At 37.7% G+C, this 27,935-nt stretch overlaps 2 long non-coding RNA genes across 12 annotated transcripts in view; one reads left to right on the forward strand and one right to left on the reverse strand.

Annotated features, from left to right (window-relative positions):
* LOC126058354 (uncharacterized) overlaps positions 1-18,442 on the reverse strand; it is a 66,998-nt gene extending 48,556 nt beyond the window's left edge. Inside the window, exon 1 of the long non-coding RNA XR_007513206.1 lies at positions 18,367-18,442. This is a non-coding gene — a long non-coding RNA (uncharacterized LOC126058354). The remainder of the gene's footprint in view (positions 1-18,366) is intronic.
* The window catches only part of LOC126058351 (uncharacterized), a 103,376-nt gene that overhangs the window by 50,816 nt on the left and 24,625 nt on the right, over positions 1-27,935 (forward strand). For all 11 annotated transcript variants that reach the window (XR_007513203.1, XR_007513204.1, XR_007513201.1 and 8 more), the window contains one exon: positions 25,191-25,285. This is a non-coding gene — a long non-coding RNA (uncharacterized LOC126058351). The remainder of the gene's footprint in view (positions 1-25,190; positions 25,286-27,935) is intronic.

Genomic DNA, 27,935 nt, shown 5'->3' on the forward strand with positions numbered 1-27,935 from the left:
TCTCCCACATAGCTTCATTATCTTTCCTGTCTCACCTAGATTCCCAGGTACGGCAGTCTCTTCTGCTAATAACCTTGTCCCCTAGGTAATTCCTTCATTCCCTAGGGCATACATTTTTATACCATTACTTCAACTCAAACTGTTACTGCACCTATGCCCTTATCTTTTTTATGCCTTCTTAAGGAAAAATCAAAACTACCAGCTACAAACTCTCTCAACTTCTTGCCTCACATTTACATATGACTATCACCTCCTTCCTTCTAGTCTCAGAGGAGGAGTTATCCATTCTCTAATACCTTTACCTACACCCTTGATCCCTTTCATCTCTACAGAATCTTGCTTCACTTTTATTTCTTCTTTTTAATCTCTTCTCTGCTGACTCTCCACATTTTATAAATATGTTAAACTTCTCTCTGATCCTATAACTGCTCCCTTTTATCATCCTTTATTTCTGCTTTGAAGAAAAAATAAAAAGCCTTGAAATGATATAAATCTCTTGTAATAAATCTATTTTTCCATCCAACACAGAATTCTGCCACCAATTCATTGAAAGTGTTCTGGTAAACATTAAACAAAAACCAAACCAAACTTGCTGCCAATGAGTTGATTCTGGCTCACAGCAACCCAGCAGGACAGAGTAGAACTGCCCCTTAGGGGGTTCCAAGGCTGTGATCTTTACAGAAGCAAATGCTACATTGGGACACTTGGTTCACAGGATCTGTGATGTGGCGTCTGCTTCTGTAAACCTTACAGCCGTGGAAACTCTACGGGGCATTTCTACTCTGTCCCATAGGGTCACTTTGAGTCGGAATCTATCCAACAGGAACAAGTTAGGTTTTTTTTTTTTTTAAGTAGAAAGGAGAGGTCGCTTTACATCCCCAAGTGTTTCCTACTTTGCTCTCTGATGCCTGAAAGACAGAACCTTTTATTCCATCAGATGTTAAAATGCAGTTTCCTAGGGAAGAATAACTATAAAGTACAGTATTCAATAACCCTAAATGAATGATATCCAGTAACATTAATATACAAAAGACAGAGTCTTATTGGGAAGGAAAGGGGAGAGCAGTGTATTGTCAAGAGGCCTTCAGAAGCAATCCTTCCAATCATTCCGGTTTTTTTTTCTCTCAATTTTTTTCTAATATACATGTATTTTATAATTAGGGAAAAAATGTTCAAAAGCAAGTCTACACTTCAAGTTTTAAGTACAAACTAAAGCCATGTGAAAAGTATTTTTACACCAAGTGCTTTAAGAAGGAACCTGGAACTTTATCATAATTAACAACTGCATCTATTACCATTTTTTACTTCTAAAGGACTCAACTTCAGGAATTTCAACTTTATATAAAACAAAAGGATATCTGGATATAAATAAACGTAGACAGGAGGATCATTATATTTAATTGCATGCTACAAGAATTTGTTACGTTTTGTATCCAATGTACTACATTCACAGTCTTGAAGTTTATTAAAAGTACCACAGTTAAGTCACGTCAGCTTTGGATTGTTTTGCCAATGGCATAAACATCTAGCCGTAAAAAAAATCTCAATGCTCATAAAGGTACACCCTTCAGTAAGGGGAAAAAGTTCTTTGATCAAATATGTATGATAATTCTGTACATGGAAAGCTGAAATGAATTTAATCTTATTTCATATCAGACCCATCTCATTATTTTAAAGAGTTTCTTTAAAACTAGGAATGCACTTTGTATATGTTGTCCTTAGTTCACTAGGTCAAAAGTTAACAGTATGGGGTCATCAAGTAAATTAAATGTTAACAGCAAAAATTAAAGGACTTAAATTAAAAACATAGGGCCTAATCCTATGATGAAGAAAAGCAAGGAAAAATTGTTCCCACAAGAGCTATAAACTGTTCACCTATTTAAAATAAATTACTTCTTCCAGAGCTGCCTTAACAAGTTCATTTGTTTTAAACACATAAGCATTTCTTGGCCAAAAGAGAATGTGCTGTATTTTATTTTATTCTCCTTATTTCCCCACAGATTAGGTCTACAAGAAATAATTTTTATCAGTTAGAAATAGAAACATAGCATGAGTCTCAGCTGTCTTGGAAAACTGGTCACACATCCTCAGCCATATCCTACTGTAGACCAGAGGGTCTCAATTTTACTTCTGTTTACTAAACATAAGAAAGGAATGTTAATAGATTCCTGGTTCCCTACCCTCCCCAGCTTCCAGGCCCAGATTCATCCCAAGTCAGGAATTTCTCTGAGAAGCCCATGAGTTGTAATTTTTTTAAGTTTTTTTTTACTCAATGTAGTTTATTGTGTTAAAACTTTATAATTTTCTTCCTATAAATTGTCAAGAATAGATCCATTTCTATTATTTATCAGTCCTTTTTATTATCTAAAATTGCTCCACAAATATAAAGACTTTAATGGCCAGGAAACAAAAGGTTAATAACCAACCCTGGATAGATTTCAGACCATACAAAGTATGATTTGCCATCTGGGTGTCACCTTTTGAGAGGGGCCCTGTGAAACTGGAGAGTGACCAGAAGGAATGAAGATGGTAAATGGTGTAAAACCGTAAAACTATTAAAGAAACTAAGAATGTTTGGGAGGCAGAGGGAGAAATCCAGTTGTTTTCAGGATTGAAAACAGTAATGGTCAGATTCAAAGGGTTCTCACAGGTGGGTGGGACCATACTGTTCCCCAGTAGCTCCAGAAGGGATTTCAACAATGGGTGGCATGTTTTAACCTTAAGATGCTATGATTCCAAACCTAGAAATGGACTAAGTTTCCTTTATTAAGCTCTTATGGAATTTACATCATTTTAAAAAACAATGTTAAAAAACATCGTATTTAATAGTTGATCTAAGGCCAGCATTTTCACACTAATTTTAGAAAGTGGATAATTGAAACAAATGTATTTATCCCTGTCCAGATATCCTTATTGGTAGAGGAAAAAAAAAGTTTATACTTTCTCAATAAATCTTAAACATTATTTTAAAAAAAAATTTTTTTTTCATAAACAAATTTAGTTCAGTCCTTTTATTTGTGACCAAATTATTGAAGCAAAGCAGCTCTTCATACAGGAAAAAAAAAAAAACCTTAAAGCACCACAGTCTTGACAGAATCAGAGTGAAAATGCTATGTAGTATATGAATTTGCTCTAACCACTTCTAAAAATGGAAGCTCTAGGCCATGCAAAGTGTATTTCCCAAAACAGAAGTACATTTTCTGTATAAATTTTTCCTCAGTGTAAGACTGACAATTTAAAAATCGTATAAGATGAAAAGAAACTATTTTGAGGGTCATCTGAAACATTTATGCATTATACTTATATTGATCTTTCATTAAAACAATCTACCCAACTGCAAAATAAACCTATGTGTGTAAATAGTGTGTTCACTTAAGCTGATACCTAATTACTTAAAGCACTTAGTTATGTAACACTTATGTAACCTCTAAGGAGGATTTTCTGATTGTTTTTTAATATGTAGCTACCCGTTAACCGGTTGCTGTCGAGTCGATCCTGACTCATAGCAACCCTATAGGACAGAGTAGAACTGCCCCGTAGAGTTTCCAAGGAGCACCACCAGGGTTTCTGCTTAGCTATAAAAATAAAAAAAAAAAAAAAGCTATAGGGAAAAGAAATTATCAAAGTTATTTAACAAAACAAAGATATTCTCAACATCTAAAAATGCAAGCCTGCGTTTTAAAAAGAGGATGTGGATGGGTTAATCTGTGGGAAAAACTCATATTCCTACCAACAAATTTCAGTTAACTGTATTAAAACAAAACAAAACAAAAAACCTTGCCTTTGAGTTGATTTCAACTCACAGTGACCCTACAGGACAGAACAGAACTTGCCCCATGGACTTCCAAGGCTGTAATATCTTTGTGGAAACAGATGGAGTGGCTGGTGGGTTTGAACGGCTGAACGTTTGGTTAGCAGGCAGGTACTTAACCACAGTGCCGCCAGGTCTCCTCTAAATGCTGTACAGGTACATGATTTTAGTAGTAGACTAGATGCTGTATTGCACTGAACAGTTTTTGGCCAGCCCTAAAAAAGATGAACGACTTTTTATCAAATTATTAAACAAAAAAGGCACAGAAAAATACCTAAGTGTGGTATTTTGAAAACTAAAATGTATGTGCTTAACATGATTAGAAGTTTAACTTGAAAATTCCAGGTAAATACTAAATTTGAAAAATAAAAAACTGTAGAAAATAAATAGCTATCGGCAGTAGGTGGGTTATGGATATATGACACATTTAAAACTTTTATTTGGTTTATTCGTAATTTACTTGATACTGCTATATTTTCTTCTGAATCATTAATTTTTTCTTATTAATGCCTTTTTCTCAGAATCAACCCCCCACCATGCGCACACACAAAATCTTGATGCCAAATTTTTTTTTCACTCCCCTTTCCCTCCTCCCCCATCTGCTGATAACCACAAATCTTATTTTGTCCTGGTAGATGTACCTATTCTAGATATTTCACATAAGTGGGATCACACAGTATTTGTCCTTTTGTGTCTGACTTATCTCACTTAATGTAGTGTTTCCAAGGTTCATCCATGTGGTGTGCATATCAGAACATCATTTCCCTTTAGAGCTGAATACTGCATTGTATGGATACACCACATTTTGTTTATCCATTCATCTGCTGAAGGACACTTAAGTTGTTTCCAAGATTAGAAACATTTTTAAACTAGCCATTATTAACACTTGGCTTTTTTGCCTTTATTATAATTCTTCTAGCTGACTAGTTATAATATTCCTGGGGAGGGGGAAAAGCCTAAACATAACCATTTATACCACACTGTTTTAAACACATAATAAACAAGTATAAAACAGTCTTACACAGAATATCTTGTTCATAATGGGTACTCAGTAAATATCAATTTATCCCAACCAGAAAACAGCCTTCACACTCAATACATAACAAATATTTACCATTATTTATAATTTTAACTCACAGATTATAAGAACACATAAAACAAACATTAAAACCAGTGATTCTCAGATTTGTTCAGGTGGCAGAGCAATTAGTGTCCATGTTGCTCTTTGCTGAATATCATTCATTCTCATTAAATATTCATAAATACCAGTAACTGTGCTGCGGACACGGAACAAGGACAGACACGGTCCCTGCCATTATGGAACTTTCAAAACCAGGAAATATGTCTCTTTCCGTATGTATGTAGTGTCTATATGTATGTATTCACTACCATAGCCACACATCAACACACGTACAAAATGGCTGTCTACGTATTACATTAGTTTCCTATTGCTAATACAGTCATATGTCACTTGATGTCCACAATATGTTCTGTGAAATACGATGTTGTGTGATTTGGATGTTGTGTGAACACCATATTATATACAGGTAGTCCCTAGATTACAAAAGAGTTCCATTACTGAATCTGTCTTTAAGTCAAATCTGTACATAAATCAGAACAGTTAGGTACAGCTTCTATCTAACATCAGTTAGTCAAATGTTCGTCTTAGTATATAGCGTACCTTTCTATTCATTTAAAAAACATTAAGGAAACACTTCTAGATACACCAAAACATCTTGAACATAATAATACCAGATACACCAAAACATCTTTAACATAATAATATAGTAATAATAATGTTTTGATGCACAGCGCAGAGCAGCACCCATCTGTTATAACTAACCATTGTATATACCTATATGGAGGTTGGGACCATGTTGCCTGAATGGATGTTATGCAGCACATGACTATATAGGAATAGGAACAGTTGCGCAAACAGCTGAGTGCTCTACTACTCACTGAAAGGTTGGTGGTTTCACATCACCCAGACATGCCTCAGAGCACAGGCCTGGCCATCTGCCTCGTAAAGATCACAGCCTTGAAAACCCTGTGGAGCAGTCCTGCTCTGCACAAATGGCATGGCCATGAGTTAGAATTGACTTGAAGGCAACTAATGACAAATTGCTACTGTAACAAATTACAACAAACTTAGTGGCTTAAAATAACCAAAATGTATTATCTTACATTTCTGGAGGTCAGAAGTCCAAAGCGGGTCTCACTGGGCTAAAATCAAGGTGTCAGCAGAGCTGTCTTCCTTTCTGAGGGCTCTAGGAAAGAATCCGTTTTCTTGCCCTTTCAGCTACTACAGGCTGCCTGCATCCCTCGGCTCATGGCCCCTTCCATCTTCAAAGCCAGCAATGGCCAGTTGAGTCTTTGTCACTTTGCATCACTCTGACACTGACTCACTTCCATCTTCCACATTTAAAGGACCCTTGTGATAACACTGGGCCCACTCACATAATCCAGGATTGTTATTTTACTTTAAGGTCAGCTGATTAACAACCTGAATCCCATCAAAACCCTTAATTATCCCTTGCAATGTAATGTAACAGATTCTGGAGATGAGAGTATGGACATCTTTGGGGGAAGGGAGCTGCTACAATGCCTACCACAGGTACGAATAGTTCCTTTATGTTGCTTCAGGAACTCCATGGACCATCACCCATCTCTGAAATTATATACCAATACTTTACATCTGTGGATTATTATAGAGAGAGGGTCTATGACTTTCAGCAAATCTCAAAGTTTAAGAATCATTAACTAGTTCATAGAACACTAATGTTCCTTCAAAGCATAGTTTCACAGTGTCAACAATGCCACATTTTAGACTGGCTTCTTAACCTGTATCTTTTTAACTGTACTATACTAAACCCAAAAATACATTGCCATGGAGGCGATTCCGACTCATGGCAACCCCGTGTCTTACAGAGTGGAACTGGGCGCCATAGAGTTTTCTTGACTGTAATCTTTATGGCAGCAGACTGACAGGCCTTTCTTCCTTGGCACTGTTGCTAATGGCCTATCACAAACTGTACAGCCTGGGAACCATACAGTGCTATGCTGTAGTCTACTATACTATAACCTAATATGGGCTAAGAATTTTTTCTTCTATTTTTCCTCTGAGTGTTTTAATGAGTAGTTGTAGTCATCCATCTTGTATTTATAAATCTACAATTTTATAAATCATTTATAAATAATTTACAACTTTACATTTATAAATACAAGATGGATGGATAGGTAAGTAATTATACCATTATAGTTTTGTATTTATAATTTTTTTCAATAATTATAATTTTTCTTTTGTTAACTGTATACAGAGCTATTCTTTTTTTCTTAAAGACATCTCTTTATATGTTGAGAATATTAACCCTTTATCTCCTTTATAAGGAGCCCTGGTGGTGTGGTGGTTAAAGCGCTCAGCTAACCTAAAGGTTGATATTTCAAACCCACTATCACTGCGGGAGGAAGATGTGGCAGTCTATTTCCATAAGGATTGCAGCCTTGGAAGTCCTATGGGGCAGTTCTACTCTGTCCTATAGGGTTGCTGTGAGTCTGAATGGACTTGACAGCAGTGGATTTAGTTTTGGTTTGGATCTCCTTTACATGTTGCAAATATTTTTCAAAGTTTATCTTGTGTTTTGACTACTTATGGTGAATTTTCGCATGTATACGTTTTTAAATATTTGTATAGCTACCAAACAGCGTTTACTGGGATTCTGTGGTAAGCCTTTTTATCATTCTACATACCTCCCTCAGTGATCTCACCCAATCCCAGAGTTTAAACTACCATCTACAGTAATCTGTCAACTACTAAATCTAGACAATATCCAAACCAGACCTTTTCCCTAAATTCCAGACTTCTAAACCAGAAGTACAGCCAGAATGCACCTTAGAAGCAAGGATGGCAAGACTATGTCTTACTTTGGACATGTTATCAGGAGAGATCAGTCCCTATCATGCTTGACAAAGTAGAGGGTCAGCAAAAAAGAGGAAGACCCTCAACGAGAGGGACTGACACAGTGGCTTCAACAATGGGTTCATCCATAGCAATAATTGTGAGGATGGCGCAGGACCAGGCAGAGTTTCATTCTGTTGTGCATGGGGTCGCCATGAGTCGGAACTGACTCAACGGCACCTAACAACAACAAACCAGAAATCCAGTCCCAACCCCATCTCCAGTTATCTCTAAGGTGGGGGAGAGGGGAAATGTACTTAGCCCACAAGCATCTCAAAATCAACATGTCACATATCAAAATGAACCAAACCTGTTGTATTTTCCCTCTCTCAGGAAACAGCACTGGTAGCTACTCAGCTGCCTACACCAGAAACCTAGAAGTCGTGCTGCATACCTCCTTCTCCCTCCTCCCCATATACAAGGCTCTGCACATCTAGCTCCTACACCTCTTTAGTCTTACCTTTCACCTTTCTCCATTGTTACTTACTCTGCATCAGCCATATGGGCTTGCATTTTCTGGTCCTTCCTACTCAGGATGTTGACACATGCTCTTCCTTTGTTTTTGGCCTAGCTAATTCCTATTCATCTTTCTAGTCTCATGTTAACCGCCCCACCATAGAAAGGTCTTACATAAATCTCCAGTGTTAGTTGCCTATGGTGTACGCTTTCATGTCACCCTGCACTTTTCTATTATAGTACTGATCACGGTTGTGATTTGTATGATTATTACATTAATGTCTGTTTTCTCTCACTAGACTAGACCATAAGGGAAGGAGCTGTCACTGTTTTGTCTACCCCTGTATGCTCAGTGGAGCCCTGGTGGTGCAGTGCTTAAGCGTTTGGCAGTTAACCAAAAGGTTGGCGGTTCGAATCTGCCTGCCACTCCTTGGAAACCCTATGGGCAGTTCTGCTTTGGCCTATAGGGTTGCTGTGAGTTGGAACTGACTCCACGGCAATGGGTTTGGTTTGGTTTATATGCTCAGTGCCTAGCATAGTACACAGCACAGAGTAGGTGCTAAATAAGTAGCTACTTTGGAATATTTATATTAGTACTGAATAAATAAATCCAATTCCTTTTATACTTCATGTATGTTCACCCCCACTGTACTTCTCTAGTCCAAGTATTTATTTCCTCTGAAGAACTCCTTACCACCTTCTTGCATTTTCTGATCTGCTTTCCATACCCTTGCTCAAAGTAAATTTCTGAAATGCAAATCTGATTATATTACTCACTGGTTTAAGATTTTTCAATTATATCAACATAAAGGTGGCATGCAAGGCCCTTCATAATGTGACCTCTAGCAGCTTCATCAGGCTGACTTTTCTTGACTCCTACAAGGGCACCTAGGCTACATATCACAACAAACTACTTGAATTTTCTTGAACATGCCCAGCAGTGACCATACTGTTTTCTTATACTCCATGGACTATGCTTAAAATGCCTTCTACGGCCGATTTCTGTTCTCTTTTACATGGGGATGACACATAACAATCTGCAGGCTCAACCAAGGTATCCTTCAAGACACAGCTCAACTGTCACTCCTCCCAAAGAACTTTCCTGAGACACCTATTCCTAACCCACAGTAACTGCTCCTCTTATACATTTTTCCCATTATAATTTCTTTAAAGTTTCTCTTCTTTTTATTAGACTTTCAGCTTTTTACTAAAAGGGACTACCGATTTTTCATCTCTATCCAATTTTGGTATTAAAGAAATAAAAAAAACTAAACCCATTGCCACTGAGTCAATTCCTACTCATAGTGACCGTATAGGACAGAGTAGAACTGCCTCATAGGGTTTCCAAGGAGTGACTGGTGGATTCGAACTACCTAACTTCTGTTCAGCAGCCAAGCTCTTAACCACTGCGCCACCAGGGCTCCAATTCTGGTATGGACTCAGGTAAATTAATCAGTAGGTTAATTAATTAATCAATCAGTGTCAGTAGATATCAAAACATATACCAAAGCCACTATTCCCAATTCTGAGAAATTTTCCAGTCAATCAAGAAAATAAATTAGAAAAGGCATATGTATAAAAATGTTCATTTCAGAATTATTTTGTAAAATTGGAAACAAATGTCTACCAATAGAGGAATGGTAAAATCTTCTAAATGATATGTAGCAGAGAAATTTAGAATGAAGATTGTGAAAATGATATAATAACTTAGATGCTTGTGACATGTTAAGTGAAAAAAGTTCAAAGAAAACTGTATCATACAACCGTATAAAATTATGTAGATATACAGATTAGCCAAAAGAAAAAATGGAAATGACATGAATTGTGTAGTTAATGGATTATGATTTCATCTTCCTTTATTCAGAACTTTATAAATGTTGCTGTTATCACCTCAGTTATAATTAATTCAAAATTAAATCTATATCATTGTATATGTATTTGTATGTATGTAAGTGTGTGTGTGTGTATATACTTCCTAGAATTATCATACATATTTGACACCTCAGTGGCAATGAGCACACCTAGCTTTGGTATCTAATACCATTTTCCACTACCAGGAAACAGGGCTCCTTAGATAAATAGCTAATTCCATAGCTGGGGCAGGGTGGGTACACAATGAACCTGGAACATCTTGTTATACCAGAAAAATAAGGAAATGTTCCCCCAAAATGATGTGGGCATGTTACAGAGACACAGGAGCAAGACTGAAGGTGCTCCCACAGCTAAATCTGGGACAATTCGAACACCAAAATTATTAAATACATACGTAAGTATTTAAAGGTGAAGTCCATGATGTTGGTACAGCTTACTGTCAAATGGTTCAGAAGAGAATTGTATATAAACATATATACATTAAGAGAAAGGGGAAGCATACATAAAAAGAGGCAAATACAGAAATCGAAAAGCACCGGAATCTATAATTTCATGCAGATAGTAACTGAAGAATCGAGACACGGGAGGGCCCTTTGCTTGCAGTAGAATATTGTAGGCCAACTGGAAAATGCAGGAGGAGCACTAGATTTGTTAAATCATCATTTTACAACCATCACGGTAAAACTGTATCAGCAGTAATGGATGCTTTACTTAAGGGAAAATTGTGATAAGGAGCAGGATATTTATTTTCAAAAATCTCCCCACAAATTGCTTGTTAATTGCTAGGAATAAAAAAAACAGTTACTATACAGTGGAATATTTAGGCTACACAGTGACTTTCGTTGCTAGGTGATTGTCTTAGTTATCTAGTGCAGCTATAACAGAAATACCACAAGTGGATGGTTTTAACAAACAGAAATTTATTCTCGTACAGTTTAGGAGGCTTCGAAGTCCAAATTCAGGGTTCCAGCTAAAGGGGAAGGCCTTCTCTCTCTGCTGGCTATGGGAGAAGGTCCTTGTCATCAGTCTTCCCCTGTTCTAGGAGCTTCTCAGCACCGGAACCTCAGATCCAAAGGACACGCTCTGCTCCCAGCATTGCTTTCTTGGTGGCATGAGGTCCCCTGTGTCTCTGCTCACTTTACTCTTTTATATCTCCAAAGAGATTGGCTTAAAACACAATCTGAACTTGCAGATTGAGTCTTGTTTCATTAACAGAACTGCCTCTAATCCTGCCTCATTAACATCCTAGAGGTAGGATTTACAACCAAAAAACCAAACCCATTGCAATCGAGTCGATTCCGACTCATAGCAACCTCATAGGACAGAACAGAAGTGCCCCAAAGAGTTTCCAACGAGCAGCTGGTGGACTTGAACTGCCAAAATTGATTTACTGAGAATCAAAGCCTAGCCAAGCTGACACATATTTTGGGGGGACACAATTCAACCCACGACAGTGATCAAAATTAACAATAAGGACAGATGGCTGTCATGTGCTTCCAGAGATAATACCCTGAGAAGGCCAAAATATCACCTGTGCGGTAGTCAAGTTGAGAACACATAACATCAATCTAATCATGAGGAAACATCAGACAAATGCAAAATCAGGCACATTCTATTAAGGGGGGGAGGTAGAATTGTAGTCATCAAAAATGTCAAGGTCATAAAAGACAAAGGCTGTGGACATGTTACAAAGTAAAGAGACACGACAACTAAATGTAATACCTGACCCTAAAATGGATCCTGTACTGAAGGGGAAAATGCTATATAAAAGGCATTATTAAGTTAACTTACAAAACTAGAATACAATGTTTCAATATAAATTTATGAAGCTTATTTTTTTTATGAGAAATAAGTATTTAGGGGTTAAGGGCCAGGTTGTATGTAACTTAACCTCAGATGGTTCAGAAAAAAAATTGTATGTAAATAAATGTATAAAGAGAGAGGCATGAAAGCAAGCAAATGATACAGATGTACATTGAACTTTAAATTTTTGCAACTTTTTGTAAATTTGAAATTTCCAAATAAAAAGATTTTTTTTTTAATTAAGTACTCTTCAGAAAAACAAGATCAACAAGGAATAAAGAAATTTCAAAGCACATTAAGAACTCATTAATCAAATAGTTTTTAAAACATTTACTAGTGTATACTAAATTTTCAAGGAGCCTTGGTAGTGCAATGGTTAAGCGCTCAGCTGCTAATCAAAAGGTTGGCAGTTTGAACCCACTCAACAGCTCCATGGGAGAAAAAGGCCTAGAGATCCGTTCCCATAAAAATTCCAGCTTAGGAAACCTGTGGGGCAGTTCTACTCTGTCACACTGGGTCGCTATGCATCAGAATCAACTCCATGACCACTAAAAACAACTTAAAAACTTGGTTGTTGTTGTTAGGTGCCATGGAGTTAATTCTGACTCATGGTGACCTCATGTGTGCAGAGTAGAACTGCTTCCTAGGGTTTTCTAAGCTGTGGCCTTTCAGAAGCAGGTCACCAGACTTACTCTCTGGGGAGGGGAGGTTCCAACTGTTAGCAGTGGAGCACTTAACCATCCATGCCACCCTGGGTCTCCAGTTTTCAAGTCACTATTCATAATTTTTTTCTTGGGAGTCTTCACTCGTTCTTGAAAACTAAACAGATCTATAGCTTTCACTGTTTTATTAAGTAAGTTAGTATGTCGAAGTCAATCCTCTATCAGCTATAGCTTACTCATTAGAAACAGCAGGAACAAGTCACTAAACTTCAAGTCCTTTGCTCACCACACTACCCATGTTTACCATTTGCTGGCAACTGCATTCCAATTTCCAAGTAAAAACCCAGATTTAAAATTATTATTTCAGTTCTACTCCTGTGACAAGCAGAGGAGTGTGCTGAGCTGCAAACTGGGTAGGTGGAAGGAGAGCAGTGGGATTAAGCTCTTCACAGTTTTGAAGATGCAAGAAACCTGAAAACTATTGCCCTGAGTACCTAATAATTAAATGCTTTCTTCCATAAAGTACACCACTTTGTGGAGTATTCATGTTCCGAACAGGTTTTCTTATTAGTGTTCTACCCATGAATCTGATGGTTTAAAGTAAACCCCTCTTTTTTTTTTCTCTCTCTCAGATTTTATTCAGGAATCTGCGCCCCCTTGTGGTCAAAGATGAAATTCATAGTTTTCAAAAGACCATCTTTTCCAATCAAGCACAGTAACAATGTTGATTTTGTTTTCCCCCATTTTAGTGAATCAAGAAGTTTTACTTAAAGATTTTTTGTTTATTAAATAATATTTTAAATTAAGTGGTCTTAAATATTCTAATAGTGACCTCTACATAAACTTTATGGTTGTGGTTGTTCAGTGCTGTCAAGTTGGTTCCGACTCATAGCGACCCTATGCACAACAGAACAAAATACTGGCCAGTCCTGTCCCATCCTAACAACTGTTGCTATGCTTGAGCCCATTGTTGCAGCCACTGTGTCAATCCGTCTCATAGAGGGTCTTCCTCTCTTCCGCTGACCCTCTACCTTACCAAGCATTATGTCCTTCTGCAGGGACTGATTCCTCCTGACAACATGTCCAAAGTATGTGAGATGCAGTCTTGCCATCCTTGCCTCTAAGGAACATTCCGGCCACCCTTCTTCCAAGACAGATTTGTTCATTCTTTTGGCCAAACTTTTCAATCCATGGTATATTCAATACTCTTCACCAACACCACAATTCAAAGGTGTCAATTCTTAGGTCTTCCTTTCTCACTGTCTTGCTTTCACATGTATATGACGTGATTGAAAATACCATGGCTTGGATCAGGCACGCCTTAGTTTTCAAGGTGACATCTTTGCTTTTCAACACCTTGAAGAGGTCTTTTGCAGCAGATTTGACCAATGCAATGCGTCTTTTGATTGATGACTGCTGCTTCCATGGGTGTTGATTGTAGATCCAAGTAAAATGAAATCCTTGACAACTTCGATCTTTTCTCCGTTTATCATGATGTGGCTTATTGGTCCAGTTGTGAGAATTTTTGTTTTCTTTATGTTAAAGTATAATCCATACTGAAGGCTGTAGTCTTTGATCTTCATTAGTAAGTGCTTAAAGTCCTTTTCACTTTCAGCAAGCACGGTTATGTCATCTCCATAATGCAGATCGTTAATGAGTCTTTTCTCCAATCCTGATGCCCTGTCCTTCTTAATATAGTCCAGCTTCTTAGATTATTTGCTCAGTATCCAGATTGGTTGGCCAGGTAGCTGTCTTCCAAATTTCTTGGCATAGGCAAGTGAGCACTTCTAGGGCTGCATCCATTTGTTGAAACATCTCAGTTGGTATTCCATCAATTCCCCAAACCTTGTTTTTTGTCAATGCCTTCAGTGCACCTTGGACTTCTTCCTTCAGTACCATCAGTTCCTGATCATATGCCACCTCCTGAAATGGCTGAATGTTGACCAGTTCTTTTTGGCAGAGTGAGTCTGTGTATTCCTGCCATCCTCTTTTGATGCTTCCTGCATCATTTAATATTCTCCCTGTAGAATCCTTCAGTATTGTAACCCGAGGTTTGAATTTTTTTCTTCAGCTCTTTCATTAGGTCAACTCTACTTTGAGGCAGCAGCTCTTCCCCAGTCTTACTTCTGAGTGCCTTCCAACCTGAGGGGCTCATCTTCCGGCACTATATCAGATTATCTTCTGCTGTTATTCGTAAGGTTTTCACTGGCTAATTCTTTTCAGTAGACCGCCGGTCCTTCTTCCTAGTCTGTCTTTGTCTGAAAACTCAGGTGAAACCTGTCCAGCCACGGGTGACCCTGCTGGTATTTGAACACCAATGGCATAGCTGCCAGGATCACAGCAACATGCAAGCCCCCACAGTACGACAGACTGACAGACACGTGGGGAACACAAACTGTAGTCCATGCAAAGTACGGAGAATAACTGGCACCCACCTCATGAGTTATTATGAGGATTCAACAGGAAAATACATACATACCAGGTACTCGGTACATGTTATTATTTATCAACATCTAGAATTCTACAGACTGTAGAATACTCTTGATAGACTATACCTAGATAAAAATTCTACAGGTGGATGCCAGGCTGTGTTATTTACCAGTTCACGAAGTTCTAATACAATCCTGCAAATAAGTTCCCTTAACACACCATTTCTCCAGACATTCTCTAGGCTTTTCACCCCACCAAACTGGTTGCCATTGAATAGATTCTGACTCATAGCAACCCTAAAGGACTACCCCACAGGGTTTCCAAGGCTGTAAATCTTTACAGAGACAGACTGCCATATCTGTCTCCCGTGGAGCGAGCAGTTGGTGGGTTCGAACTGTGGACGTTTCCTTTAGCAGTCAAGCACTTAGCCACTCCTCCACCAGGGCTGCCTTTTCACGCCACAAGTACTTTTTATTTTTGAAGTACAAAGGATATATGTTTATGTCTGGATGTTAGAAATTTGGGTGGCTTTTCTTTCTTTTTATATTTTATATTCGCCTAATTTTTTTCCTTTAATAAACAGAAAAAGAAATAAAACTATTCCATTTCCATATATTACTCTTAGGAAATGGTAAATTAATATCCTTATATTGATCTGACACAAATCATTATTCATATATGATTTATATGGCTGATTTATCATTTTAAGGGGCTAAAACAAGAATGCAAACAACTCAAGGCACCAATTGTAGTTTTATTTTTAAAACACCTATTGAAGAAGCCACTTTAAAAGATCAGTATTAATGACTGTTTCAAAACAATAGCTAACATTTACTGATATGCTATGTACTGTTCAGATGTCTTGAAAATATTATCTCATTTACATCTTTACAACAACCCAATGAGATACTAATATTACTCCTTTACAGAAGGTCAAACTGAGGCAAAGTAACTCACTCTAAGGTTAAGGTCACAGAGCCAGTAAGTGGCAAATCTGAGATTCAAACCCAGGCAGCCCACCTCCTTAGCCAGTGCATAAAACAGCCAGAGATATGACATACTACTCTGCCATGTTACTTCCTGATGATTTCAAATTTGTTAAAATCCATTTCTTTTCTACTTGTATCTCAATAAATGCAAACCTTGCTGGCTGTCTTCCATTTCCCTACTTCTTAGTACTGAAGGCATTTTCATATCCCTTCTCTTATTTAACCTCCCAGTGATGTGATACGATTATACTCATATGGTTCAGCCCAGGCAAAGCAAGTTGTTTTACAACAAACACTGGAAAAAATGTGGCAGTACCTCAGATTTTAAACTGTTGGATTCTTTAGAAAATTGAGATCAGGAAAAAAATCAACTGTCAAAAACAATGTTAAAATCTAATCTGAGCAATGCAATTTTTAAAAGTTTCCTCCTAAGGACCGAATACTGGGCTGAGAGCTGTGGGGACCATGGTCTTGGAGAATATCTAGCTCAACTGGCATAACATAGTTTATAAAGAAAATGCTGTACATGCTACTTTGGTGAGTAGTGTCTGGGGTCTTAAAAGCTTGTGAGCAGCCATGTAAGATACTCCACTGGTCTCACCCCGTTAGGAGCAAGGGAGAATAAAGAAAACTGAAGATGCAAGGGAAAGATTAGTCCAAAGGACTGACAGACCACATCTACCACGGTCTCCACTAGACTGAGCCCAGCACAACTAGATGGTGCCTGGCTACCACCACTGACTGCTCTGACAGGGATCACAATAGAGGGTCCCAGACACAGCTGGAGAAAAATGGAGAAAAAATTCTAACACAAAAAAAGACCAGACTTACTGGTCTGACAGAGACAGGAGAAACCCCGAGAGTACGGTTCCCGTATACCCTTTTTAGCTCAGTAATGAAGTCACTCCTGAGGGTCACCCTTCATCCAAAGATTAGACAGGCCTATAAAACAAAATGAGACTAAATGGGCACACCAGCCCAGGAGCAAGGACTAGAAGGCAGGAGGGGACAGGAAAGCTGGTAATAGGGAACCCAAGGTCAAGAAGGGAGATTACTGACATGTCGTGGGGTTGGTAATCAATGTCACAAAACAATATGTGTACTAATTGTTTAATGAGAAACTCGGTTGTTCTGTAAATCTTCATCTGAAGTACAATAATAATAATTTTAAAAAAGTTTCCTCATGATTTGCCTGGTGGCAGGTAGGGTAACTCTCCAAAATAAATGAATTCTTAAGGTTTTAAGGAAGGTACTAAAATATGAGCAACCTTATCATGACTTATGCTCTATCATGTTGTTGTTAGGTGCCGTTGAGTCACTTCTGACTCATAGCGACCCTATGCACAACAGAAGGAAACACTGCCTGGTCCTGCCATTCTTACAATCCTTGTTATGCTTGCGCTCTTTGTTGCAGCCACTGTGTCAGTCCACCTCGTTGAGGGTCTTCCTTTTTTCCACTGAGTGGCCAGGCGGTCTAAGGCGCTGGATTAAGGCTCCGGTCTCTTCGGGGGCGTGGGTTCGAATCCCACAGCTGCCAACGCCCCATCAAAGCACCCAGTTTAAAAAAAAAATTTTTTTTTCCACTTAACTGAAAACCCTAGTGCCATAGTGGTTAAGTGCTACAGCTGCTAACCACCAAAGGGTTGGCAGTTCAAATCCGCCAGGCGCTCCTTGGAAACTCTATGGGGCAGTTCTACTCTGCCCTATAGGGTCGCTATGAGTCGGAATGGACTTGAGGGCACTGGGTTTGGTTTGGTCTGGTCCACTTAACTAGTTCTACAACTTTGGGGGAGTTTCTTAATCTGAGTCTTAAATGTTCTCATCTGTAAAATAAGGATGATACCATCTTCATACGGCTGTTGTGAGCACCAAGCACAATAAATATGTAAAGCGTTTAGCACAGTGTCCAGCACATGGTACAGTCAGTACTTGGTAGCTGTTAGTATTTTATGAATACGTTGCTACGTTCAGTTCACGTACCACGCCATGTTATCACGTTACCCTAAGTGACACCCAAAGACTGCCCATTCACATCCCCAAAATAGAGCACAATGTTTAAGGACAAGACGGTGTGAGAAAAGGATTTAATGAATGCGCCTTCGCAACAGGCAGCCGTTGCCGAGAACAACTCTAGCCGACTTCAGTAATCATTAACCCTACCCTAAAAAAAAAAACCCTAGGCTGCAATAAAGATGTAAACACACACAACCACGCCTCCCGTGTGCGCTCGGATTGGGCAGTACAGCGTGGTAGAAAATGTCCCCGAGTCTAGAATCTGACAGATCTGGACTCGTCCACGTGCTTGCTAGCTGTGCCGCGTTAGTCAAATTACTATATGTCCCTAAGCCTTGTTTTCCTGGTCTGTAAACAGAGAATAACAGCACCTACCTGATAAAGTTGTTCTGAGGTTTAACAGCGATAGTTCATGTAAAACGTTGGACTACAGCGAGCGCTCAGTACTTTGGCGGGGCTGTTTTAAGTACACGTGTATCCATACACAAGGTCTCAGAAACAAATTCGCTGCTTGGAGTCTAGGCACTGGCTGAAAGTCGCTTTTGTTTTCGCCTTAGCTGTACCCTTTCTTGTTTGTTTACCTCGAACAGTGGAATAAGTGTCTGTCTATTTAAATACGGACCTATGGACCTTTGGGCTGACAGTCCTCACGGTCGCTTCACCTCCGCTGCTGAATATAGAAAGCGCTGCACGCACGCGCAAGAAAAGAGGTGGGACAGCTGCGACCAAGGAAGCGAAGGGAGAGCGGCGAACAAGGATGATTATGCGCATGTGTAGGCCTGGGGCTTGGGGCACGAGTTTGCGCATGCGCAAAACTGTCGGGAAAGCAAGAGGCGGGGGGTTGAGAGGCTATATTGACAGCTGTGGAGGCAGCCCGCGTTCCCGGCATGCCCCGGGGCGGCGGGGTTGGCTCTAAAGAATTTGAATGAGGAGCCTCAGCGCTTTCGGCGCCATTTTCGAGTGATGCCTGATCTCATCAATCTAGCGGGAGAGACGGGATAACCTGTCCGAGAGTATAGCGCCACTAAGACTTCGCCGAAAAATCATTAAAAAATCGCCAAAAATTACTTCTAGCAAAGGGCAGTTCGCGGAGCTTCGCCAGGGCTGGCGCAGTCGGTAAGAGCCTGAAGAAGTAGCAGAGCGGGACTCCGGAGGTGGCAGTGGTGGGACCGGCAGGCGGTGGGGGGTGCAGGGAGTGGGCACTGGATCCGCCCTCACTTCAGTTGCCAGAAGTCCAAGGAAACAGGGTTGGGGGCAGCTTGGCTGTCCGCGAGTGAGCGGGGGCGGGCGGAATGTGGCGGGAGCGGCGAGAGACGACTGTGGGGGGAGGGGAGCTGCAGTTTGAGCGGGACGCGCACCGGCTGCGGCGGAGCGGCCGCCGCCCAGCGAGCGGATCTGTCAGCACGACCCCCCGCCCGAGCGGGCGAGAGGGCGCGGCGGGGTCTCTCGGGCCGTGGCTCCTTGACAGGAGGAGGGGGCGAGCGCCCGCTCACCCCCGGACCTACCCCACCTCGCCTTTCCGAACCGAGACGCCTTTTCTCGCAGTCTTCGCGGCCGGCTGATGGCCGCCTTCTCATGACAAGAAACTTCGGGTCGACGGAATATGCAGGACCCGGGGTAACGGGTGCCTCCGGTCCGGGGTGGTCGCCAGTGTTCTCCTCGGGACCCAGTCGTGTATGTTGTCGTCTTCTGACGCCCAAGTGCGAGGTGCCCCGGGAATGTGCGTTTCGCCGCCCCACGCCGCCACCCGGTCCGCGCGCCTCGGTCCGGGTAAGGGTGTTGAGGTGAGGGAGCCCCGCCGGCGTCCGGCTTTTCCAGTGCGGGGGTACTGGCGGGGGCAGGCGTTTGATGTTCGAGCGGGCCCCTAGGATAGGTGCTGGGTGCCGGTTCTTGCTAGGAATTTTTGTCATTTGCGCTCACGATATTGTCCTTTCTTGGGGGGAGGGGTGTAATGGGTGCGATGAAAGACGGGGCTTCCAGCTTGCCATTTCCTTCTGCTCTGTACCCTTCCCGAGTCGCACTTTTTTTAGAAGACTTTTTCCTTCTCCAGTCTTTGAACCATGTCGCAAGGGAAAAAAGCAATCTGGGAAGTGTATTGCTGTTTTCCTCCCGAAAAGTCTTTACGCGGACAACTTAACGGTAATTTTGCAATCTCCACCTTTTCTTGGGAACTCTCTTGACTCCGAGGGGGAGGGCAGAGGGAGGGGTGTTATTTGTCTTTCCCTTTTTTTAGCTCGTGGTTTCTGTCAGTTCTTACTCGACCACTCTTGAAGGATTTGAGGCAGTGACGCGTTTAACTTTAACACTTTACAGATAATGACTTTTGTCAAAATTCCTCATTAAAGATGCATGAGATCCTGAGCCCTTTTCCACGCTGAAAGCACCAGCCGATTAACCTTTGCTGGTGTGGTATTTTGCGTGCGGGGCGCGCGGCTCTGGGTTGCAAATATTCGGGAGATGGTGTTGCAGCAGCTGTTGAGTTGTTCGCAGAGAGGAATAACGCTGCCTGGGAGCCTCAGTCACGCTCTTTAGGACTGCTTGCCCAAAGAGTTTCCCCCCCTGGAATTGATAGAACGCTCGATCGATTTCTTATTTCTATAGAGACTGGGGGACCCGCCCTCCCTGAGAATCTTTCCCGAGGAGAATAGGAGAACGCAATGTGATGTTTTTCAAATTGGGTCTAACGGAGCTCCCTAAACACTGGATTTGTGACCCCCTGATTGGCTGGAAGGAAGCGGGACTGGGGGGTTTGAATGTTGAACTCTAGATTACAATTCTTGCCTTTTCGAAAAAATTTTACTTTTAACCAGAGAACCACGGAAATAGTTATGAAACGTAAGACGAGGAGTTTTTTTTTTTTTTTAAAAAGTTGGTGTTTGATAGTTTTTTCTCCCATTAAGAGCTTTCGGGTGTTTCTGAAATGTGTATTAAAAGTAAAAATATAGAGGCTATTTCCTCAAAATTACATTTCTGCTGGCTAAAATTACAGAACTTTTATATATTTTTACCCTGTTCTTTATTGTTAAAGAACGCGTGGAGGATTTAGTGACTTTTTTTTTTTTTCTTGACAGAAAATTTTCTTGTCAAGCTCCATCTATTTGTTGGATGCAGATTACGGGGGATTTTTTGGGGGGGGGGCAAAAATACCAAATGGAAATTTTAATTTTCTTGATGTTAACGAATTAGCGTTTCCACATTTTCCATAATAATTGAATATATATTAAGAACTCTTTACACTTAATTTAAAATATGTAGATTTTGGTAATTCAGCCACTGCAATGGACTGAAAACTTTAATATACAAGGAATTTATGTTTCTTAGTTTAGAGAGTTACAACAGGCAAGTAGGAACAGGTGTATATATAATTTTATTCCTTTGATAAATTCATTTGAATATATTGTATATGCCAGGGTTGACGTGTTGTGTGTACAGCAGTGTGAATGTGGTGTGCTTTATTTGATAAGTTTTCACTGACTTTTGTTTAACGTTGATTGAGGCAACCATCAGTATATTTCTATTTATTACCAAGCTTATCATTCAGTTTCATTGCATCTTGATAAAAGGCGGGTGTGGTTTTCAAAGAAAAGCAGTAAACTCGCTGATAAACAAAATAGCTGTAGATGCTTTGAAAAGGGATTTTTTAGCAATTTATATCCTCTTATGAGTAGTAATTGAAATTTTGAAACTTGTATTTTCACAGTAGATAAAATACACATTGTTAGAAAATATTCAAATAAAGAAAAAAATTCTGTGACTTTTAAACATCTCTGTAGGGCTGTAAATACAATTTGTTAATAAGTGAAATAACTAAGTTTATACATCCTGCTATGCATTTTGTACTGCTTTTGTAACAAAAGTTTCAATTACAGAACCCATTGTTCATTACCTTATTCAAGGCTGTTTATTTTGGATCATTTCATAAAAATTTCCTCCATAAAATTTGATTTAATTAAATTGTAGGCAATCCCATTTCTATTTTAAATATACCTTAAAGTACAGAACCTAGTGGGTTTTGCTTTTTTACTGTTGTTATTGGTTTTTATTGGAAATTATTACAAGTGACTTACAGATATTTATGGGGGGATTACATTCCACTGTGCTGATAAAATTTAATCATACTTTTAGCGTGTTGGTTTATGAGGGGTTTTGTTTGCTTGAGGGGTGATGGGTGAAGGATTGTTTAATAAGCCATATTTAAGAGAAGCAAAGGATTCCTTCATTTAAAATATATCACTTAAACCTTGAGAATACACTAGCGCCTAAATAAAATTCACAGCATTCAAAATATTTTCTCTAGTATGTGATGCTGGATAAGAGGACAATTTTGGTTTTAGATTTGTGGGCATGTAGGTTTAAGTTCTAACAGATGTATGTTTTTTAATATTTACAAGTTCCTATCCACATTTTGCTGTAGAAACTGATAGCTGTAATTTATCTTCTATTCTAAGAACTAGAAAAGTCCTGTTACCACTGGAAAATGATGCTGGGGGATGGTATTGCTCTAGTAGCTCACCTCTTTAAAGCTGTATTTACACACTGTGGGAGAGTGGGAGCCCAAAAAGGTGTCAGTCTTCCTGGTAGCATTTGCCCTTCACACAATATTTTAAAATTCAAATAAAAGCATGATTTTTATTAGACTTTTTTTCCTTAAGCTGTTAACTTTCTTGTAAAGTTACATAATTTAGCCTTAGGTGTTTGTGTGTAACATTGCATTTTTCCTAATAAATATTTATTTTAATGTTTATCAAAGATTAAGGTTAAGGATGAGAATTTCAAAATATCATCCCTTGTTTCATCATGTTTTGTATACTAAATTTTGGTTCCTTTTATGGAGATAAATATATGTGTACTTATTTATTTTTGTATGTAGTAACTTTTCAGAATAAGAAATTTTAACCAAATATTGTGGAGATAAATATATATGTACTTATTTATTTTTGTATGTAGTAACTTCAGAATGTCACAAGAAATTTTAATCAAATATTAATAAAATATTGGTCAGCTGATTTGTTTACAAAAAAGAAGAAAATGCCCAGAGACTCAATTAAAAATCAATTATATTGTAAATTTACATACTATTTATAAAAAATTATTCTATAAAAATTTGTCTCCAGTATTTTAAAGACTTACTCGCCAAGACTTACTCGCCTGAAATTGGCATTTGTCCCTTTTTTCTTTTGTTAATGAAACTTAATAACCACACTGATTTCTTTTTTAACCCTTGTTTTAGCAAAAGCAATTATTGGTATAATCATAACCAGAATACACATCTTAGCATTGTCGTATTAGAGTATTAATATGTGTGTAGTTTTGTACTTTTTTTTTTTTTAATTCAGGAAACTTAGAAACACTGTGCCAGGCAGTTAATTTTTTGAAGTAATTAGAACTTTGACTTGCTGAACTTTTGTACCCACAGCTCCTAAGACCAAAGAAAATCAGTAACTACCACTTTATTTAAAATAAGTGATACAATGTTATTAAGGTGCATTTGGACTTAATCTTTAGAAGTGACTATTAAAACTTTAAACCCGTGATTGTCTTATAATTATAGTAGTATGTTAATTTTAGAATATCCTATTACTAATATGTCTACATATTAGTCTAATTTATTGCGTATACAAATGACTGTAGATGTTTCATATCAATATTGCTTTCTGGTAGGGAAATGATTTTTTGCTTTTTTTTTTTTTTTTCCTTGTCTGTCTCAGAGATGCTCTAAAGAATCTTTCTTTTGGAAAGACAGGTTTCAAATATTGGAAATACAGACATATATACACACATTTGTGTATGTATATATGTATTTCAATTTTATTCTTAATATTCCTCATCAAAATATGACAAGTTTAGTATCTTTTGTTTAACCCTGTCTTATTTCATTAAAGAATGTTTGCACTGGTGTCCAGATATAAATAATAAGCTATATTTTGTAATGATTTGAGTTTTAATATTTCGGGGTATTTTTTTACATCATCTTTTTTATTGTACACACTTGGTTTAATATTTGTCTTTCTTATATCCAAACCTCTTTTGTCCCCTATTATCTAGTATTTTTTGTTTCTCAACTATTTAAGAACTTAACATTTGGCATGTGTTGTTATTTTGGTTTGTACTATTTTTCTTCTCTGATTTTTAAACTTAAGATACTTTAATTTTCAGAGAAGACTTTGTTCCTGTGTTTTACGGAAGTCTATAGAAATAATTTTAATTTTTCTAAGTATTGTATTTGGATTGGTATTTGTGAGTTACGCATGAGTGTGTGGGTTTTGTCATTAAACAATCAGATATTTGGCAGCAGAGGAATAAAGGCTTTTTTGATTTCCATTCATTTCTTTCCCTAAGCCATTCTTAAACCAACGTGGAAAACTCAGCAGAGCATTATGATTCATATGCAGTATGTTATAAATCATAGTTCAGGGCTTTTATTTTTATAAACAATAGCTTAATGTTTTTGTATAGTGGGTTGCCACCAAGTCATTAAGATTCAGAAAGGTGAAAACTAATACAAAAACCACTTATATACATTGGGCCATCACCTATACTTGGAAACATTAAAAAACCATTTTCAGTGGTCATCCATTTGTTAGTTGTAAATATTTTAATTTCTTGAAAAAGTAAATTCTAAATTTTGATTGGCTACAATTGTGATCTATTAAAATATTTAGAAATGTTGATATTATTCATTCAGGCATGACAGAAGATTAAAGTTAATGGTAATTTCTGCCATCCTTAAACTGTTTCATGATTGGAGGAAAAAGGCAGTTAAAAATTTTCCCTATCTCTTGAGTAATTTTTGAAGCCATAGATTTTATGAATTCTGTGAAGCACGAAGTATACTTCTGATATTTTCGTTATGGAGTCCCCTTCTACCAGTCCTCTTAACACCAACCTACATACACACTCACACTCACTCATGCTCACTACTTTGAAAATGAATGCCCTAAAGAGAAATGAAAGCAGAAGCATATTAATCTGATTTGTTTGAAAAGGCTTCGATGACAAAAAAAAAATCACAGGTGTTTCTAATCAAGTTATTTCTATTTAAAAAACATTATTTTCGAGTTAGGGCTTTTCTGAACATAGGCAAGATTAGGGTCATTTTCAAAACCTTGCCTCTGTGTTCAGAGATCAACTGTGGAACTGCAGGAGGCGGAAATCTGTTGAGTGTCTTCATGCTATAATACATGACATTTTTATTGCAGGTTTTGACCTTTAGGAGAGAGCCTATTTTGGAGAACAACCTAACTTCTTTGATTGAATACTCACATAATGCATTGGAACATGATAGAAGATTAAGGTATATTAATGAATTTAACTTAAAAGCAGATAGTTTTATATCTTTGCAATGTAATTCAGCTAGACTGTTGGTAGAGCTAAAACTTTTAGGTAAACTAATAGCAATTTGTAAAGATATATTAATAGACAGAAATCCTGTGAAGTGGCCAATGCTGAGTTGTCAGTAGCCTTGCTGTTAAAACTTCATATGTTTTTGTACAGTTCATATTCTCGTTGCCTTGTAGGTTTGTCGCCAACTGAACTTATGTATTCTAAAAATAAGCAGTAATGATTTTTCTTTCTCAAGTTTGTTATTACAGTGTTATATGTAAAATAATTAAATAGTCAACATTTCACCTTATAAAATGGAGGGTTTAAATCAAATGGCATTTGATGCTTGGTTATTTGACAGGTAGAGTGGTAGATAGAGCCTGCAAAATTAGATAAGATTAATGAGAATATTTTAAGAGAATTAAAAGTATTCCAAGTACTGTTCTAACTAAGAATGGCAATTTGATTGAAACTGAAAAACCCACTTTCTTAAGCAAAAACTAGTATCTTACTCATAGGTGCTCTGAGGAAAATAGTTAAATTGTTCATGTCAAAAGTTGTAAGCTCTTTAAAAATAAAATTGCAGAATGCCTAAACTTCCAGACTTTTATTGTCTTAATCTCAAAACACTTTATCATGCAACAAGATTTCTGGATACTTGTTTTCTTTGATTTTTACTTGAAAATTTCAGATACTATTTGGCTAATACGATTTTTGTTTGGTTTCTAAATGGTAATCCAGTATCATGAAAACGAATTTAATGAACAGCATTATTAAGTATTACTTGGTTAATTTTTACGTAATAAAGTATTAATCACAATTTTTTTATTTTTTAAGCCATTTGCTAAAGTTAGATTTACTAAAATACAACATACTATGATTTTTTTCTTTGAAATTTTTTACTTAAAAATAACTATATGTTTAAGATACAGGGTATAACAAAGTTTTGTTTTCACGAGAGAAGTGTAATTTAATCTTAACCAATCCAAAAACCCACTGCTGCCGTCAGTTCCAACTTATAGCGACCATAAAGGACTGAGTAGAACTCCCGCATAGGGTTTCTAAGACTGTAAATCTTTACAGAAGCAGACTGCCACATCTTTCTCCTGCCGAACTGCTGGTGGGTTTGAACTGCCGACCTTTTGGTTAGCAGCCAAGCACTTTAACCACTGGGTCACCAGGGTGCCTTTTAATCTTAACAGTGAAATGTAATTATCATCATAGTCATAGAATTCTTATATGCTTTTAACTTTAAACTGTAAAATTTTTTTAAAGCAAATTCTCAAGTGTTTGCCCAAGAGTGAATGTTGAGATAATAGCAAAACCTAGAAATTATTTGATATTTATGTTTAATGAGCCTAGAAACAGGAATCCATTAACAGATTGGATTAAATAAAATGTTAAAATTTAATAAAATTCAGAGTTTAATGAAAGGGTGAGGTTCAGGTACTCTTAAATTGGCATCACTATGCTGAAAGTGGTTGTTTGAGATAAATACAAGGCATATAATGTCTACGTAAGTTCAATTCAAGAATATGGTATGAAAATTAGCCTAGTTTGCATAGGATGAAAATAAGTACGATTTTCCCTCTGACTTTGTTTTCTAGGTTAGAGAACGTTAAGATGAAAAGTGAAAATATATCCAGGTTCAATCTCAGGTATCTTTAGACACAGCCTTAATGAGTTAACTGGAGGAAGGGCCAGCATTTTAGTTTATGTTATGAAAACAAATCTACAGGTTGTTCATGATTTAGAGAGTTTATGATTTGTGATCTTGTTTGGACACAAACATTTGGCATCATGTAATTCCCTTCTCTATAATTACGTAGCGGCTTACAAACTTCCAAAAATTTTGTTTAGTAAGTAATTTAATATCACAGATAATCAACACAGTTTTCTTGTATTTGGTCAATTCATATAGGGCGAGAAACCTAGTCGGTAATATGTGTTATTTCAGGATACAGGTTAATAAGGGCTTTTACTGCTATGTGTGATTGCCTATTCATTAATGACCACTTAAAAGGCATTTGGTAAGGATTTTTGGCTGTTTTAAATTTGCAAACTTGAATGTCTGTATCTCACTAAACCTTGATATTTAGTTCATTATGTCAGGATTTGGAGAAATGGATTTATTAAGTTAATTTTCATCTTTTTTCAGTGATAAATTCATATCCTATTTGTGCAGTATTTATGTTTTTGGTTAAATGGGTTTTCAGGATTAAATAAATTTGTTGACAGGAAAAATTCTTAATTGTCCCTAAAATACAGTTACACTGTCAATGTTCCTGTTTTATTTAAATAGTTATCTTTAGAGGAAGAAAATTTTATTGTAAAAAATATTTAGATAAACTAAAATAAAGGTAATGTAACAAGTCTGTATATGAAGACTTAAAATTACTCATTATTTGTCAGTAATGTATAATACTAGTTTATAAGGACAACTCCTTTTAAGCAATTTTGTAATGTTTCTGAAGATTCAATAAATGGTAGATTTTTAATAATTTTTTTTATTTTAAGCAATTTTGTATATATTTGAATCAGTCTGTTTTTCCCTGAAATAGCAAATACATCCTTAATCTATTTCTGTTGTTTTTATTTAAATAAGACAAGTCATCAGAATT

Source organism: Elephas maximus, chromosome 14 (assembly GCF_024166365.1).
Source record: "Elephas maximus indicus isolate mEleMax1 chromosome 14, mEleMax1 primary haplotype, whole genome shotgun sequence".
In the NCBI taxonomy this organism is placed as follows: Eukaryota; Metazoa; Chordata; class Mammalia; order Proboscidea; family Elephantidae; genus Elephas; species Elephas maximus.